The sequence below is a fragment of the Photinus pyralis genome, unplaced genomic scaffold, assembly GCF_008802855.1.
Source record: "Photinus pyralis isolate 1611_PpyrPB1 unplaced genomic scaffold, Ppyr1.3 Ppyr1.4_LG7, whole genome shotgun sequence".
NCBI lineage: Eukaryota > Metazoa > Arthropoda > Insecta > Coleoptera > Lampyridae > Photinus > Photinus pyralis.
Window position 1 is genome coordinate 1,317,794 of NW_022170738.1, and position 9,983 is coordinate 1,327,776.

Sequence of the window (9,983 nt, forward strand, 5' to 3'; positions counted from 1 at the left end):
GGCAAAGTTTGAAATTAATTTTCCGGAATTAGAAAGGGAGAATTAGTGAACTTTCGTATCAAAGCCGGGAATCGGAATAAAAGAGAGATTCATATCCGCAATAAGAAGTGTTATCAGTTAAATCATGAAAAGGGTGCCTATTTCAATTTGTGGTACGATCTTGAAGTCATGATGATTTGTAATACGTTTCTTTCACTGTTCACAGAAGATTAATAGTATTACTTCTAGGACCATTTCCAAGAAGTAGATCTTTACAAGATTGCAAAGACTGCTCTTTAAATATTATGCTAAATGTAAACAAGGTTACAGAACCTATGAAAAAATTCGTAAACGCTAAACAGAACTAAACTCAAGCGATCCATTTGAAATGCTCTAACAATATTTACAATGGAAATTATAGGTAACTTAAATAAACGAGATATTACTGGAAAGTTCGTTTCGTCCGAGGTTTCGTCTTTGAGAAACCATCATCAGCTTCATATTTTTATATAAACCGAAAAAACAAGTACATACTGTATAGTACTCTATGCATTCTTTATTACGAATACAATGATGTATGACACAATATTAGTTATTAGGTATGCCATTTACAAGAATCATTAGTGAATTATTTTGACATTTTGTCCACGCCTACTACACCAAAATGTTAACAATTTAATATTAAGCGTTTTTTTATTTAAATTGTTTAAATTAATTAACAATTTTTAACATTTTGGTATAGTAGGGTAGGCGTCGACAAAATGTCAAAATAATTTATTGACGGTCCTTTAAATGACAAAACAAAGAATCATATGTGTCATACATCGTTGTATTGACACATATTGGACAGACGGACTCGAGCGCCACCAGTAGGTTGCGGAAACAATCTTGCCTCTGGTAAAGGTACGGTGCGGTGGGTACGACATCGGTTGCCTCAGGTAAAACAGTTGAAGGAACGGTACTCCAGGATTCGGCAGTCCAGCAATTAACTGTGGCCACTGGCGAATAAAATCTAAAAGCAAAATTAAGGCCACACAGACAAATGGTGGAGGTCACGGATTAATGAATCTGAAAGCAAAACTAAAGCACACACAAAATTCACGATTGGATCAGAGGTCTCTACGGGAGGTTAAATGGGGAATAACGAACCAATCATTTCCCCCCTTTTTTAAATTAACACACTACTAAATGCAAGGTTGATTCCCAAACGAAATGGTAGGTGTTTAGTATCACTGGTTTTGTAATTTTTTTACCCCCATTTTGAACAATCATTTCTACACCCATTGAATTTATCCCATCGAATCTTGCAACTTTTATTTGAAACTTTTTTCGATTTCACTTTTTTCCAATTATCTACGAGCGATTTATTTTTTCAAAATATAGCATCGGAATATCCGTTAGGATAAAAAAATATACAACTTTGTCAATTTAACCGAATCTGTAAGTATAATAATAAAAAAGGTAGCCATGTTATCCTACTCAATTTAAGACACCCTACATATTGTATAGTTATAGTTCTCTTAATAGGTTAGTGACTTCGCTACCCTCCTTAAGTGTGTGGAAACTCGACTTGTACGTCCATACAACCCGCAGTCCCGGTAACATCTGTGTCACGGGTAGCGACCAGCAAGTTCTCTTGGTACAAGTAAAACACTCCACGGTTAATCTACAGGTGGTTGACTTAACTTCGCTCGCAGCTCAACTTAAATTTCACACAAAAATAAAATCACCCTACAGTAATTTCCATAGTTTTGACCATTCTACCCAAATAACCAAATTCCGACTACTTTACTTTTTAGGATTGACACCCATCGCGTGACTCAAACCTTTTCACACAATAAACTAATTTTACACAACCAATCAGATCGCTTGACGTCCATAAATCAGGTCAATGTAGCGTATCTTCCCGCTTAATCGGCGATTCTAATACGAAGCAGCAGCCTAATCAGACCGTATCCCACGACTAACCGGCACCTTACATTTTCAAACGCATTTAAAAAGCCAGGACCGTATTCTAGGAGCACTGGCCCACGTAACACAACCAAAAATTAAGGAAATCAAAATCTTCTCACTCTATAAACACACTTCGCGCTCCAAAAATCCTCAGCGCTAGACTTGCGGTTGCTGTTTAGGTAGGGTTATTTTTTGCACATGCACGGGTAATGGATACAAGAACCACCACCAGAAATCATTATAATTCCCCAAAAAATGTAATTCAACGGGTTCCCGTTACAATACTAGACTATAAAAAAGCTAAAAGTCGTTAAAATGAAATTATGTCCTATAAATGATATCTATAATTGACAGCTTATGATACATCCGCGCATAAAATCCATTTATATTCTAAAGTGTTTCGGCTAGCACAAATACGCCTCTCTGTTTAACAATTATTTAAAAATTTCCCTATTTTAGAAAATAACTGTATTTATAGTAATATAACACAGTCTCACATGTAGGACATCTCTTTCTCTCCAGCGACCGCAATATAAAATTTGATCACTCTCATTAAGCTGCATACTGACGTTTTAGTGTAGAAACGCGAGTCTTTAAAGTCCAAGATAATTATAACCGCATACACTCTACGCCTTTAATGCGCAACATGTCTCTCCGCAGCGCCAATACAGAGAAGAACAAATGAAACAGAAGCATTAAGAGATGTGAATCACGTAATAGCAAGAAACACACAATAGTAATTGACAATTTAATGGAATCGGACGAAGCTTTTTCTCGAGAAGAAATTTACAGCAATTGCAATGGGGCGGAAACAGGTAAAACCTCGACATTATCTACTTCAGAAATTATTACTCTTATCTCCTCGGGGGGTTTAAGCCTTTACTCCCGAACGAAAGATATTCACCATTTGATATATCCAAGCTGTTTAATCACATCCCAGTTTCCCAAACGTAACATAAATTTTCATTTTCACGCTCGCCGACTTAGCTAAAACGTCAAAAGTTTCTTAGGCACTTTGACGAAATTTAATCAGTGCGTTTGTGTAGTAAAAAGATGCAAATATTTTAAATCGCCGGACCTTCCTGCATTTACTTCCTTGGGGGTGAATCAAGTATGCGAAAATAACTGTCAATCCTTCTAAGTGCCGCTTTCACTTTAACTACATTTATCTCCATAAAACTCCAGCATTAGTCATTTCTCCAAAAGATTTCTTATTACATTGTAGTTGCAATGCGATAAATTGTTAGATGGGGCGAGATTGATGAGAAGATTCGAATCAACAAGCCGTATTGGGATTGCATTCGTATGTGGAAGAATAATACAATTTTCTAAAGAGAGATTTCATTAAAAGTTTTCAATCGTTTAACAGTTCGTGAAAAACAAGAATTCGTTTTATGCTTCTGCTCACTTTGTTCTGCCGTAGTTTGGAAAGGAAATGGCAGTTAAGCTTTTACGGGAGAAAGCGTTCATTCAAAACGATAAATAAAAGTATCATTGGGTGAAAATTTCCAGCTTAGTCTCTCTCTAGTTATAGATTTTTATCAAACCAAGAATCCTATTAACACCATTAGCATGTAATAAAGTTATGTATACTGAAATGTACTTGCTTTTAATGCCATCAATCAAGAGATAAACCCTAAATATGCAAGTCGTTAAGGAAAGCGACGTCTTAAATGAGGATGGTATTTGTAGTAAACTTTTAACTCACCATGACTATTGAAATTGGGTACCTATAATTGTCCATTGTGGTTTTCACCAGTTCGCCAAGTGTAACGGGAGCCCTCTATCACACTTTACTTAATTCGAATTTTGTTATTTTTCGAATTAGGTGATACAAGTTTCTTCAACATCTTGTGGTTGTATTTTTGTGGGCGAATGGTTTTTGAGTACGGTCTTGTAGAGCTAACTGCGTGTGAAAGTTGGCGGCGACAGAAACTCGCGACTTAAGATGAAATTAACTAGAATTACGTGACGATCCTGCTGAGCTAGATCCGCTCGTTATCTGCTCTATTCTATTCACAGGAGAATCCGGGGAGTGGTTTTATCCTTCATGGTACTCTAATGAAAGGTCTCAACGAAAGGAATTAATTTCTACCAACCATAGCCCTCCTCCTCGACCTCTTATCGTGATCGGGTATATTCCCTTATACCTCAAGAACAAGAACGGATTGTCGGAAAAGAGTACTCACAAAGGACAAAGGACGTCTGCAAGAAATATATCCATTGGTGATAAATAAAAGCTATTTCGGTTTAAAAAAATGCGCTTATCTGCACAAGAGTTGTGCACAATTTATACTTGTTTTCATTACCAGCAGATATGCCACATTCAGACGTCCCAATCGCCCTATGTAAGTACCCTCCTTCGTATATTCCCACTTAAAAGTTCCATTTTCCTTTTGTGGGTACACCGTCCACCGACAGTCCATTGTCGAGATACTCGCTTTTCACATTTTCGCCCTATCAAGGGATCTGTCTCATCCGACCTTACATTATCTCTTTGAGGATACCCCTCTTGAGACACACTGCTCTTGACACTGATCCTACCGACAGCTACCTCTAGTCCAGACCTTCCACTTTTCCATTGAGAGTACCCCTTGTAGCAGTTTCCAAGGTATCCGCATCTGAAGTTTTGACAAATTCATCTCGATGACTACAACAGTAAAGAACCATACATTTTACATTATGGGTGTATTATACTATCGAATTATCCTCCCTCGAAAGTCGAATGTGTATTGTAAAGAATCCGATTAGAATAAAAAACAGTGCAGCTACAGGTAAATGCATTCATTACGAATTTATCTGACCTGACTGACCTATAAAATAGATACTTATTCTATCAATACCTAAACTACAATATTAATAAGTCTAGAATTCAACAGGTAGGCAATGAAAAATAAGCTAGACGAAATGGTTTCAGTTGATGACTTGTGCCTTGCGCTAAATAAATTTTTAATATTAAGGCGTGTGGGTGTTTTAAGGAAAATCGATACAGAGGGTTTCTTACTAATGGTGCAATATACCCAACTTGCTGTAAATGTTTCTTATCGAAATTGCATTTTTGTTTATGGGTATAAATCATTACAAGAACGCAGACTTTACAGCATACGTTACTTATGTTATAGGTGAATTTCAAATTGTAGTTTTGTGTGTGGAAATTTCGATTAAGAAAAGCTTTAGGGACACGGTTTATGGTTTAAGTAAAAGCATCAGGGTTGTTCGAGAGGACGGAAATCCGTTATTCATATTCATCTTTTACGATACCTGTCTTTCAGTGTACAAACGTAGATATATCAAACGCTGGAAAATTGCCTAGAAGGTAAAGGTAAAATGTAAACTTCATGTAAATAACAGATTAACAGAGTTCCTCGTATACGGAGGAGAGGCAAGAAAAAACTCAAGTTAATGAAGCGGTTCGTTATCGGGTAACACTTAGTGCAAAAACGTCCATTCCGAAACTGTTCACCTTGTTTTTTTTTCAAATCCAGAAACAGATCCATTACAATTTTTCAATTTACCTTATGCTTATATGGAAATGAGGAAATAGCTGTAGTCTTAAGAGCTTATTCAAGATATGCTTTTGTTTTTTTTTAAAGTTTACTAGATATGATTGAAAAACAGATTTAGTGATTTTTCATTTAACTGTTGTAGAATCGTTAGTATTAGAAATACAGAAATATGCAAAGAACAAAAATTTTAGATTTTTTTCCGCTTAATAAGATACACTTATTAATTTCCATTCTTCTTTGATAATTTTCGAGTTATAACGCAAACTTATATTTTTTTAAATGATAATCATAGTTGGCTGTGACATTTTTAAAAAGTGCATTTTTTTCTGTTTACAATGATATAAGGTTCATTGTACTTGCTTTGACAAATAAACATGATACAGAACTATTTGTATTATTAAGAGTAGGTAGTAAAAACCAGATATTGTCTTTCGTTTTGCTTCGTAATAGTCTACATATTTCCGTATTAGTTTGCAACTTCTTAACGTTCTAGTTCCAAAATAAATATTTGAATATATTGACAAACGAAAGTCGAATTCCGTTCTACTTCACATTTTTTTTCTATATTGATTTATTTCCTACAAATACAGAAAATACAACCCCTATTTCTAGACCACGTTTTAGTTCTAATTTTCCACATACATAACTTCAACCAACAATACACTCAATGTTGAACAAAAAGACTTTTCGATCAACATTGGCGCGATCCTAGTCCGGAAATCGCTCGCATCTTAAGAAAAACATAGATTGTAGATCGACACAAGGTGTGCTGTGACCGGCATTCTTTCCTGGCACTGACACTTTTTACTGTTATATTACTGCCCTAAAATGACAATTTGCTTAAGGAGCATTTAATTTACCTCGTAACGGGAAAATTGTGCGCGTTAAACGTACGCTTTCAATGCAAGTCCAACAACGTCTTAAACCGCACTAAGTAAAATCCCGTCTTTCTCTCTCCGCTACAAAGTTAAATTTCATTCAGCCAAAACACATTCTCTCTATTCTAAATTTAAGCTTACAACATATGATAGGTACGTCTACAAAATTTAATATACATTATATACAGTTAATTACAAAATTTTATTCCTTTACTCCCAGGCCAAAAAGAATAATGTGTAAATGCCAATATTCACCCCATTACATGGTCTTGTGATCCATAATGTAATGATCTTGATTTTTAAGGTATACATTTATTACAAAAAAATTAAACTTAAACAAAATTCATTTTATGAACTGCTGCATTTTATGGGGCCAATCCTACGGGGGCGAAATTACCGGGGGCGAATCTTCCAGGGTCGAATTTGTCGGGGGTGAATTTACTTGGAGGCGAGTTTCCTTGAGGGCGAATAATTCGGGAGCAAATATTCCGGGGGCGAATTTTCGGATCGAATTTTTGCCCTACGGCAAATATGGCCCTACTCCAATTCAGACCCACGAACGATTTACGTTTTTTCCCCGAATACTAAACTTTGCACGGAAGATTTTTCCCCTTCCAATTTTAGCTGCTTGCGTGTATCGATCTCTCGCACGAATAACACTTATATTAAACACTATAATTTTGCAATATGTATACATTTAGGTGACCGCTAAACTTGGCAGCAAAATCAACACGTTCTTGCAACCGATATCAAGCTGAATCTCCTCTCTTTCCCCTTCCACTTTCCTTTATATCGTTTCCCCGTAGAAAACCGAAATGGACCAAACGCAATTGTCACAACCAAGCCCGTTGTGAGCCAATAATCTGAGATGTATTTCATTCGTCGACATCCGTCTCCGAACGGTTCTGCGCAACCTCGCAGCTTTACGCAGCCTCCGTTATCGCGGCAACAGCGCAGGCTTTTCTTAAGACGCGCATGCTTTATCGCGTTCACCTTTCGTATGAAGCGGTACATAATATGTATGTAAATTTTCTTATGGTTAGATAGATTATTAGCTCGGTGCACTTAGAATTCTCGCGCCGTTTTGACTTGGCGTTTCCACGCCCCTAACATAACCTACCGTCGCTAGCCCCACCGTAGTTTTCACGCTGACCGCCTAAGGGTACGAACAGAGTGGAGGCAGGTTTCTCGCTTACCTGTTACCAGCGCCGACTCGCGCTTCTCGCTTTGGAAATCTTATAATGTTTTCAAATTAGCGTGTACGGAGTGAAAGCAGGTTAAAACTTGTCGGCGCCGGTCGCCTGCGTCCACGCTTTTGTCGGAATAAAAATTTAGTTTTTTCTGCCGATTTTTGCGCGAGTTTTGGATAAGGAATGCGAAGCTACGTACGTCTAAGGAAAACCCTCTGTAAAACCCCCAGACAGAGCAGTCGGTAGCGGGAATCGAACCCCCAACCTCCCCAATAGGAGTCGGCAACGCAACCCTGCGCCACCGGCTTCGCTTTTTCTCGCTTTTATTGTGTGCAGTCACAGCGCGAGAAACCTACTCCTATCGGCGCGAGACATCGGAAAGCGAGAAACCTGCTTCCACTCTGTTTGTACAATAACGTCCGAAAGGCCTCTCTCGGCTTCATTCCTACTTTTCCCATTTTGTACAAACACGCCTTTAAAATTGTTGCTAATCGTTTCACCTGCCATCTCGTTTATCCAATAGGTGACATCGACTTTCACCAATCCCCTGGTTAGAACACCAATAGTCAGAAACCACGCTGACTAATTTTTTTGCAAGCCTTGGCAGAATCCTCCGCGCAAGCAGTTTTTAGGATGCGTCATGAAACGGATTCAACTTATCAGAAACTGATGCATATAACCCATTAATTATGCCTAATCTACCGCCAGACTGGCACGATCAACTTTCTCACCCGAAAATTTGGAGAAACCTGTTCTATAATGAAAGCACCCTTAATACCTTACAAAACCCGATCTCTAAAACAACACAACCCTAAAGAAACTCAATTCTAAACCCTCAAGATCACTTTTAAAATCGTTCCAACTACCAAAATCTAATTAAAGTTGCGACTGCATCGATGTATCCTAATTAAAATGAAAAATATGAAAAAATAAAATACTAGTAGTGGGCTCCCGTTACAGCAGGTTTTCCAAAAATTATGAATTATTATTATATGAAGTCGGAACGAATTGTAACGCACATAAGTCGGATATTTGAGGCGACAAAAGTGGGCAAAGTTAGCAGAACATCTAAAATACACGATAATTTTAACGTTGGCGAACTTTTATTGTTCTGCTAATTTCGCGGACCCATTGTCCAGTTTGTGATCGTTATAACAAGAACGAACGTCGTGCACGAGTAAGGTAGAAGTTTTAGCTATGACGATTGTTGAACGACAAACTGAGACAAGAAGGCCAAGAATATTCAATTCATACTACGAAGTATTTAACAACAGGGCATAAAGGAACTTGGCCTCTTTGTTAAGAGTCCTGGGTAATCTAACGCTCAATACTTTCCAAGAATATTGCTGCTCCGTATCTTCGAATCTTTCAATCTATTTTTTTCAAAAGCTGATAGATTACTTATTTAATTGAATTTTCAATTTCAGCACATTCCAGAATCAAATTCAAGATATATAATTTTCAGTTTGGTGTTCGTGTTTGCTTTTAATTTAGTATTCCTTCGATATGCTTTCAGATTACCAACCTTCTAATGGCAAGGAACGTTTCTACTTTAAATTATTCTCGAGTTGTTAAGGAAAAGTGTACACCGAAAGTTTAATCTGTCCTTTTAATTCAAGGGTTTGGATTACATAAATTTTATTTATCGAATGCGATTTCATTGCCAAATGGTAGTTTGGCGAATTATTGTAGTAGAATTAGAGAAAGCAATAAATAATTCAGATGAAAAACAGGGAATCAATGATTATAAGTGGCGTTGAAAGTTGTATCGCCTGTCATCGTAAATTATGTACCATATATAAAGAATCCCCAAAAGTCCTAAGTCAACGATTTATGTGTGTAGAATGTTAGATACCTTTTTGACAAATAACATTAATATATCGTAGGTATGAATGATTTCCGAGAATTCTATCTTCCATTTTTGTAATAAACTTGCAAAAGAATTTCTGTCCATAAGATTGTCAGTTTTTTTTTGGAAACAATATTATTTCAATGCTGAATTGTTTAAAATGTCTCTCTACAACTGTCATTTAGTAGGAGACAAGCTCACTCCGAAGAAAATGTAGTGCCTCACTAGACAAGTGTCGAGGACAAAGCGCAGTAACATAAATGATTTCACTAAACAAACCGAGAAGACTTAACGGCAGGTTACAGTTGATACCCACCGACCCCACTGTTTTGAGTATAAAACTGTAATTCGTACGTCACCATTAGGTGGTAATGACTAACAAAATTAGTTTTATACAACCAATCAAATTAACAAAACTCTCTGCATTCCGAATCAACCATGCCATATTCTCCGACTCACTGGCACCCAAAACTTTCAAACGCATTTACGAAGTGTCAGGACCGTATTTAAGGACCACTCGTCCCCGGAGCAAAACAAAAAAATAAAGAAATCTTTATATCTTGCATGACACGAAAGACCGTGCAATCCCCAAAAAAATTCAACTCCAGACCCCAAACTCGGTTTCTAA